The following is a 10,466-nucleotide window of genomic DNA, read 5'->3' on the forward strand; positions in this document are numbered from 1 at the left end:
AATAATAATAATAAGTCAGAAATTGATACCTGAAAATCATGATTATAAATCATTTATCACAAAACTTGAATCTTGATTCTTATATCGCTTATCAATTTTTTCCCTTTTTTTTTCCTCCTTACTAATACATTTTAATAATAGAAATTTTATTTCATATTACTATACGAACGTCTTGTTTTTAAAACTTTGTTAATTTAATATATGTTTTCTAGATATACGAAACATTAATAACAAGGAAGTGTTAATGGATCAAATCTATCGGAAACCGTTTATCGATATATGTGTCGACTCTGCTACTTCCTGCATTACCTACTAACTTTCAATTTGTTCTTTTTTTGTTCATGTGACATTAAATGAAAAGAAAGATTGATTGAAATGGAAAATAATTATAAACTTTATGATACGTATAAATTGTATTAAAACAAATTTGTTTTTATTAATCTTGTCAGATTTTTGGCATTTAAGTCTTATAGATATTTACACAAATAGATTAATTAGCTTTAATATCATTAAAAGCATATTAAATTATTAAAATCCTAAAACTAGATAACTATTTATATAAACTCTACTTAAGTTTATCATTGAATAAATACACTATTTTTCTCTTAAGATCAGATTAGAGAATTATTCAGTCAAATTATATTTACATATTTACTATTAACGACAAGAGAATTATTTATAATAATATCTTATCATGACAGATGAAAATTATCGAGAGTGAATCTCAAAAGGTTTCGAATCGTCTTATTCCCATCGCTAGATACAGTGCATGTACAATGATACGCAGACGTGGTAAGCAGGAAGTGGCATCCGGTCGGTACATCACGATACCCATTTCACACGTCGTTCTCTATTTCGCAGTGACCAACGGCCACGTTGTCTGCATGCCGTTCAATTGAACCGACGGCATCTACGGGTAAATCGTCTGTCTCGTTATCGTTCCGTTAAAGTATTACAATGCCAATCCTCCATTGTCATCATAAGACTTCCACGCATTCATCTTTGGAGTCTTGTATGCGGTTCTACCCGTATATTTTCCATTCATCGTTACGGATCTTCATTGATGTTAATTGCTGATACGAAGAGTTAAGAGAAGTATGTTACATGTATATCTGTTTTAAAATTAGTATGATATCAACATGATATTATATATTGCTCGAATATATAATATATTATATATTATATTGTTCAAAAGAATGATTTTTGCTAGTTTTATGTGATATTATTAATTCTCATTATTTTTTTCATTAAGTTATACATTTGTAAGTCAATTTTAACTTACTAATGATTTAAAAAAAATTTTTAAAGAAAAGAAATTGCTAGAAAATTTGAAGCATGAAAATAATTATTAATATCATTTCAAATAATTTAAGAATTGCATTTTCTATTTTATAAATGATCATTAAAATCCATTAAGGATTCTATCTCGTTAATAAGAAATGAAGTTGAACACGTTATGAGATGAATATATTTTCTTCTTCGATGAATTTCAATGGCATTATTATTGATATAAGTTCGCAAACTTCTAGTGATTAGCAACGATGAAATAAATGTTACATTTATTATAAAACCTTAACATGAGATATATAATTGAATAATTATAATATATATATATATTAAATCTGTTAAAAATATCATAATCCGGGATTATAAAATTATAAAATTAAAACCTTTAAATTTTAAAATAATTTCCATAAATATCTTTAAAAAAATCTATTCAATTTCACAATTCTTCTAAAAAAACAATAAATATTATTTACTTATTAGTAGTTATTCATATTAATTTTTAACAACAATATTGTTTATCTATTTTTTTTATATTGTATATTCTTATACTGTATTTGATATTATTATATATATAATATATAATAAGATAATAAAGCATAATAAGAACAAAAAAGCAAACATATGACAGATGTCAAATTTCTAATTTAAATTATTCAAGGTAAATTATTAATTACGATAATATCATAAATTTTAAATATTTGGTTAGAATATTTTGATTATGCAAAATTCATGATTTTAACGAATTTATCATTGTTTTCTTACTATTAATTATTATTACTCTATTCCATACATTATTATTATTTGAATATTTTTTTAAAGATATATTTATTTTAAATCATTAATTTATTAAATTCATAAATATTCATAAATGAATATTATTTTCTTCGAATTAAAAGGAAGAAGTAGTCTTAAAATTAACGAAAACGAATAAGATAATCAAACGGAACCATGAAACAGAAACAAAGAGAGAAGAAGTACAGGGATCGGTGATTTTTCTTCTTATCAGAGAGGCGTGACTGCACGAGGTCACTGATAAATGATAATAATGGGAATTTTTATCGAATCGTCCAGTATATGTGAAAGACTACAACTTTCATAATTACTTTCTAAAACAGTTTTCTATTTCTTTTTTTATTAATCTGTTTTATTGAGTTTGATATTTTTAATTCTATACCTAATTAATAAAAATAATAAAAATATTTTAGAAAAGAATATATAAGAATATAATATGAATAAATATAATAAATATATTACTCTAAAAGAAAAAAAGGAAAAAAATGATAAGAGAAAAAATATATATTTTAAAAAATTAATTTCTTTTATGAAAAATTATTTATTATTTACTATTTATTTTAATATAAATTTTAATTAAGTTTTTAAATCTTTTGTATTATTCAAAATTTATTAAAATTTCTGAATAAAATAAAATTTTATATAAATTAAAATTGAATATATAAATATGTTTCGTTTAAAGATAATTAAAATTGTAATTTTAAATTACAATATAAAGTACAATAAAAAATATTTTAAGCAAGTAATATTCATTTTCTAATTTAATTAATAATTTTTATTTATTATTTTTTGAATAACATTTGTGTGATATATTTCTTACAATAAAAAATATTTTAAGCAAGTAATATTCATTTTCTAATTTAATTAATAATTTTTATTTATTATTTTTTGAATAACATTTGTGTGATATATTTCTTACAATAAAAAATATTTTAAGCAAGTAATATTCATTTTCTAATTTAATTAATAATTTTTATTTATTATTTTTTGAATAACATTTGTGTGATATATTTCTTACAATAAAAAATATTTTAAGCAAGTAATATTCATTTTCTAATTTAATTAATAATTTTTATTTATTATTTTTTGAACAACTTATAATTGAATAACTTATAATATAATTTGTGTGATATATTTCTTTTTTTCTTTTTAAAGCGTCAGCATTGTTTTGAAATATAATACAAATTGATATAATCGAGCGATAGATTTATGAAAGATCTCATGATGAACAGTTATATGTATTCGTCACGTTTGAAAGCATATAAACTCGTATCAGTAAACTTATACTATTTATAGTCATTTGAAAGCTTTGATAATTTATTGAAATAATTTGAAATAATTAATTAGATTTACAGAATATTATTGAACGTATCTAAATCAGATTTTTTTTCTCACTAATTAATTATTTATTAAATACTGCTTCCCAGAAATTTATTTCAAATTTTCAAAATAAAATGAATATTCATTGAGAAATTAGGATGCAAAACGAATTAAAAAATGAACAAAATAGTTTGGACCAAACTTTCTTTTATGTTAATACATCAAAAGCAGGTCTTAAGAAGAATCAGGATGTTCCACATATTATCCACATGTATTATCAGACATCATGTATAATCTCGCATGAATGTTATGCTCTATTAGCAAACGGATTCTTGTTTTAAGTACGATTAAATTTTTTTTATTGAGATTAGAGAAAACTTCCAAAGATTCATTGTCAATATGAACAAGATTCTTTGATAAATTTTTATAATAAAAATATTATAATCTAAATATTTTATTTTTTCTTTTTAGAATTAATATGATAAATAAAAACAACCAATAATTTTTATATTTTTGGTTTGATTTTTCTACAGGGTACATTAAAATAAATAAAAATTACAAAAAATATAATCTATTATAAATCTAACAAAATATATTTCTGTATATCTTTAAAAATTCTTATTATTGATATCATCGACTTTTTAGTATAATCAAAATATAATAAATTTGAAATTATTTTTTCAGATATTTCTATGTAATATTATAAATAGATTTAGCATATAACAATCAATGTATACGAGTTTAATTGAATCTCGTGATCAATGTACAACAACAAATTTGTCATAAAAAAGTCATAGAAGCAAGTAGATAAAGTAGGCCATGATAAAGTTTACCGTGCGTTAGAACTGCAACTCACTTTAATTCCGTTTACTGCTTCACGGCCAAGATACATGCAGTCAGTGAACATGGTAATAGATAGACAGGTACTACTCTCACGCAGTGGCGCAGAATTTGATTTTTATTAAAACCGTTAATTCTATATATAAATTCATTTTTTTTTCTATTAATTCTGCTTTTTATTTAATCAATTATCCAATAGAATATCAATAATGTTGATTCATTAACTAATTTATAATTCACAGTTTTAAATTGACAATTTATATTTAAAGAAATAAATTTAAAAATTTGTATTATTCTAATTATTTTATTCGATTCAATAATTAGAAAAATTATGCATATTTTTATTTAAAACAGAAGAGATTTTTGAAAAATTTTTAATATTATATTTATTTATTACTTTCTCACTTGATACGCCACTGAGTATTCACGCGGCGCTAGCGTGTATCTAGTGATAGGATTAATATCTTCATATGCATTCCTACTAATGAAATTTTAACTTTTGATATAAATATCATAATGTAAATCATATATTTTTTTGAATTTATTATTATTTTGAAGATACTTACATTTTATATTGTTATGTACAATTTCTAATATTAAAAATTTAATCAAAAATATTAATGATTGATAATATTTTATTTAATAACTCAATATATTTAATATTTAGATAAATATAATATAAATAATATAAAAAAAAAATAAAATCAATAAAGTTTCATTAATTATATTTCCTAAAGAATGAATCGAATATAATTCCATCGCTAAGCAACGACGAATGCGCGTGATGCGCATGCGCATGCGCATATGGCTTTTAATGGCCGAGAGAGGACGGGAAAAGAAATGTAGCAGTGGGGAGCAGGTAAGAGGGAACTAGTTGTTAGGCTCGCTCATCCCTCTGCAAAAGAGTTCCTCTTTGCCGGCGCATACCGGACATTCCGTTTCTTCACCTTGAGAAGATTCGTATACTATGGACTCACGTAATATACTGTGATATGTTTTACTGTTTCTTTGATATTTCATGAAGACATAAGTATTATTCATATAAACGTGATTATTTCATATTATTTTGCTTTTATAGTATTTTGATAAATTTTATAAATATGATCACATTATACATTGATAGAAAAAGAACTTAAATCGATATTGAATTTTAAAATGGAGATTGAAACTATATATTTCCATGTAGGGCTGTACATTTCCTAACAACATATGTATTTGAAAATGTTTAACTTGGCAATCGAGGACAATTTCCATGATACTGAATGAACTATGGAATATAAAGTAGGATTTCACACCGAAGAACACAATTAATTATTTTCAGATCATTGTACGCGCAAGGTCGACTTCGAGGCAAGCAAGTATAAAATACCAACACGTTTACCTTCCGATTGACCGTGTTCTTTCAAGTACAAAATGCATGAAGATCATAAAAATCTGATGTATAATAAAAATTTGATTAGAATTCAATAAATTTGATTGTTTTATTAATAGCAGAAATTTAAAATTTCTATTATGATTAAAAAATAAATAAACAATTCTATTGTTAATGTATTCAACATCGAAATGTTTTGCGGAAGAAAAGGAGAAATATACATCCCATATGCACTTTGTTTAAAAACATACTATATATGTATATATTATAATAAAACTTTGTAAAAAATATATTTTCTTCTTGAAACTTACTAATGAAGTCAATTGACGTCATTTGAATATTTTGTTATACATAGAATGCAGAACAATGTTATTTTGCAGAATTTTCTGTATAAACGTCGTAAAAAATTTTAAAATATATAGATCGACTTCTTGTTTTTTAAGTTTAAAACTTACTTTTATGATATTAATATGATAAATTAGATTTATCAGTATCAAAATCTAAATATGGTGATGGATTTAAGTAAAGATACAAGCGTACCTAATATAATTGGGACGAATAATTATCTACTTGTTGCCTTCAATTGAATAGTCAAAAACTTACCTGAAACAGAAAGAAGAAAACTAGATTAATGAAATGTAACTTATAATATAATATATATGTAAAAATAATGTAATAAAAAATATTTAAAAATATTAAATAAAAATTATATTGCTGAATAAAAGAATCAAAAATAAAAATTAAAAATTAAAAAATTAAAAATTAAAAAAAAAAATAAAATGAAAGCACTAGCATAGTATATAAGATACATATTTAAAAAATATAAATATGTTAAATACAATACATATGTACATCATATATATATATCATATATATTTATCATATTTTTCATTTCTTAGAAACAACTTTTACTGCTATATCTTAAGCTAACATATTATGTCTAATATTTTTTTTTGTATATTTAAATACTTTATCAACTCCATATGATTAATAAAAATACAAAATTTTTATAATTTACCTTTAAATTTTGGTTAATACAATTATGATATAAGAAGATTCTAATAAAAAAAATCTGCAATAAGATATTTAATTAACTATAAAATTTTATGATTATTTTTTATTTGCATTTTTTATAAGTCTTGCGATTCTCAAAATAGAAAGTCAATCTGATAAAAATGTTATGAACCATGGATATATGTAGTGAAAGTTACAAAAGATGTAATGGTTTATTTGAAATTGCACAGTAGCAGGAAATACACGGCAAAAACTGGTAAACACATTGATCATAGGCCTTACATTTATTCGCTTTTTTGTCTATAAAGAAATCATTCACGTATGATCTGTATTCATATTGATATTTATCGATCTTAATTAACAAATTAAAAAAAAAGAAAAAAAATTGTTAATTAATTGAATTCTTTTAAAGAATTCAGCTTTATATAAATCAACTTTCATTTTTCTATAGAATCACGTACAATATCTTATCACGTACAATATAAAACAAAAAATATTTATTTAAACATTTATTATAATTGCATATGAAGAAAACTTATTACATTGAGGAATTCGATAAAAAAATAGTATTTTACTATTATATTATAAGCGCATTTTTTTTTCAAGAATGAGATACAAGAAATGATATATAAGATCTGAATAATTTTGTTAACTTTGCTTTATTTAATTATTTCATTTTTTATTGAATGATTTTGAAAATGGAAATAGCCATCTGTTCGAAGCGAAAAAGCAGTTGTTATCGGTCGATGAGATATCAAGTTCACTGACACAACATACGCGCACGTTCATATATACTAATGACAAATACGAAATTAATTATTTAACTATTAGCATTTCTTTTTAGGTGCATTAATGGTGCTTCGATTATCTAGAAATTATGCAGATAAAACCGAAACAAATCATGGAAATCATTAATTATTGTTGCTAAAACCGATTATATTTTATTATTTGTTGGCGGAAAAACTCGCGTGAATTTACTGCTTTATTTACGAGTGGTCTGAAACGAGTATGATATTAATTTCTTGAATAAATTATGTCAAAAAACGAACACTAATATACTAAAAGGGAATTTTATGCATAGAGTTAATATAGAGTTACCGAACTGTTATTTGAAATTCTAAATTATTCTTTTTATTTAAAAAAATATGTAGATGTGTTATAATTGAAATAAAATAAAAAAAAAGAATTTTATTAATCAAAAGTTTAAAAATATATAATAGAAAATGATTATCATTATTTATTTTTTTAAAAAAATTTCTTTTCTAATGGATAAAAAAAAAGATGTATACTTTTATCGTATTCGTATTCGTTTCATCTCTTTCAACATTTTGGATAAATTCCCAAATCAACAGGTTTCGTGATACAAAATTCGATTGCGACATGCATATCTTGTATTTGTGTTAAAGCTAGTACGCAACAAAACTGCAACGTTGTTATTTATTGCTTGTTAACTTTGATCATAAAAATAACAAACTCAAAAACAAATGTGAATTTTATGATATAACAATAATAGGGATGGTACGAATTATGTAAATTCTATCTATATTTATTTAAACATGAAATTTTAGAAATTTAGTATCATTAAAGTTATGATTTCATATAGAAGATTAAACATTTTATGGTAAAGAATTATTCGAGTAAATGATTTTGTAATTATCTCAAGTGAATATAATAGTTGACTTTTATTATTTCTATTTCAATTACAATTAAACACTTAAATCATAAATGTAATATTAATATTGACAATCGATAATTAAGAATTAATTATATTTTAAATTTAACATGTTGTTAAAAATTGATAAAATATTATTTGAAATTTATAAAGATTTTAATTGTCTTTAATAAGTATTTCATTAAATAACACTTTGTAATTAATTTTTAATGATTTGAATTAATTTAATTTAAATTAATAGTAATAATAATAATAAGAAAAAGAAGAAAAAGAAGAAGAAGAACAAAAAGAAAAAAAAATAAAAAAAAATATTAAATCTATAAATATAAATCGGAATTAATATATATAATTCATAAAATAATAAAACGAAACAAATAAAATAAATAAACAAATTAAAAAAAAAAATAATGTCCTTGATAATGTTTCCAATATAGATTTATTAAAAAATGAAGATTTTTACGATATAATATTAACTTACATTTTTTTTCTTTAAACTAACTCTTTTTAGTTATATTAAAAATTTATATTTTATCTTGATCTATTTATATAGTGTATCTTAATTCAAAAAAAAAACGATGTACTTTTCAAATTTATTTACAACTAATTGTAATCCCCATATCTATTATTTTAAAATATAATTAAAACTGTCAAAGTATGAATTGTAATTCATATATCTCTATTATTCGAAAATATAACTAAAACCGTTAAAATATGAATTTAAAATTGAAAAACGTTTTGATTCATGCACGTGTTACTAGTTATTACCGGTATTTAGACTCCCAAGTATACTCACGTTAACGTAATAATTCAAGACCCGACGCAGAACTCAGTCCGGTCGGAATAGAATGATTGCTCACATACTTTAAATATGCAACACATATTGCGCGCACGTATATACATGCACATATACGCTGATGATTAAACAGAAAGTATAGTTGCATCGTTAAGGCATGTTCTATAGATTTTCACTCAGCATGGTTATTAGTCAATTATGTACAATTCCTATTGGATTATGTTTCGAAAGATTCGTTCTACAATTCGTATTTAGGAAATTTATGGCTATTAAAATGTTATAAGAAACATGTTATGAAAGAAAATATAATAATATATTATTTGAAGTTTTAAATATTTAAAATTTAATAAATTATAAGATAAATAATATAAAATTATAAAATAAAATAAATAATCGCGTTTTGAACCTAACCTATATGTTCTATTCATTTATGAATATATATTAATTCTATTTTTTTTATTTTATTTCTTAATTTGGTTTTTTGTTTAATAACATCTATATTAATCAAAGGTTTATCGATATACAAATTATAATAAAATTCGGTTTTATTCAATGTTTTTCAAAGTAGATAGCCAACTAATAATAAGATCGACATCAATATTCTTAGACTGACCTATATATATATAGCTATCTGAACATGAATCTCTTTTTGCATTTGAGTAACGAATTACGTCTTGAATGTGTAATTATGTTATTTTCCTAAAGTTTATGAATTTTTCGCACTAAGATTTATCTTTAAAGTGGAATCTCTTTGATATTCATAGAATCTTATCTTTCTTTATATATTTCTCTTTGCATAACATATAATAAATGCATAATATATAATGTAATAATCAGTGACTTTGCGCATTTTCGAATATGTTTTATTTTCGTATTTTATAATAATTTCCAATGAAATTAAAATAATAAAGTATTGATAAGTATTAACACAATAAAAAATTATTTTTATAGAGAAAATTTTTAAAATGTAATTTTGATTAATATGTTAATATTAAATAATATAAACAAAAAAATTTCGTAAGACACAAAATATTCAATATTCAATAAAATATTCATAAATTAAAATCAATTAGACTCACGATCTATCTTTCCGTGAGAAAAAATCGATCGATAATTCCATTTGACCAACTCGGTGAGAGAAAAGAAGAACAATTTTTGTATCGCTTTTTCATAGTAAATACATCTATGATTTATTTAGCCAATCGGTTGATCTCAGAGATGCATGCATCAAAAAGGGACATTTGCGTACCTTCTCTTCCTTTTTTTATCTAGCATACATATAACAGAGATGCATAATATATTAGTTATTTAAATAACAGACAATATGATTGTAATTCTATATATATATATATAATATATATATATATATATATATA

The sequence above is a fragment of the Apis dorsata genome, unplaced genomic scaffold (genome assembly GCF_000469605.1).
Source record: "Apis dorsata unplaced genomic scaffold, Apis dorsata 1.3 scaffold_256, whole genome shotgun sequence".
Taxonomy (NCBI): domain Eukaryota; kingdom Metazoa; phylum Arthropoda; class Insecta; order Hymenoptera; family Apidae; genus Apis; species Apis dorsata.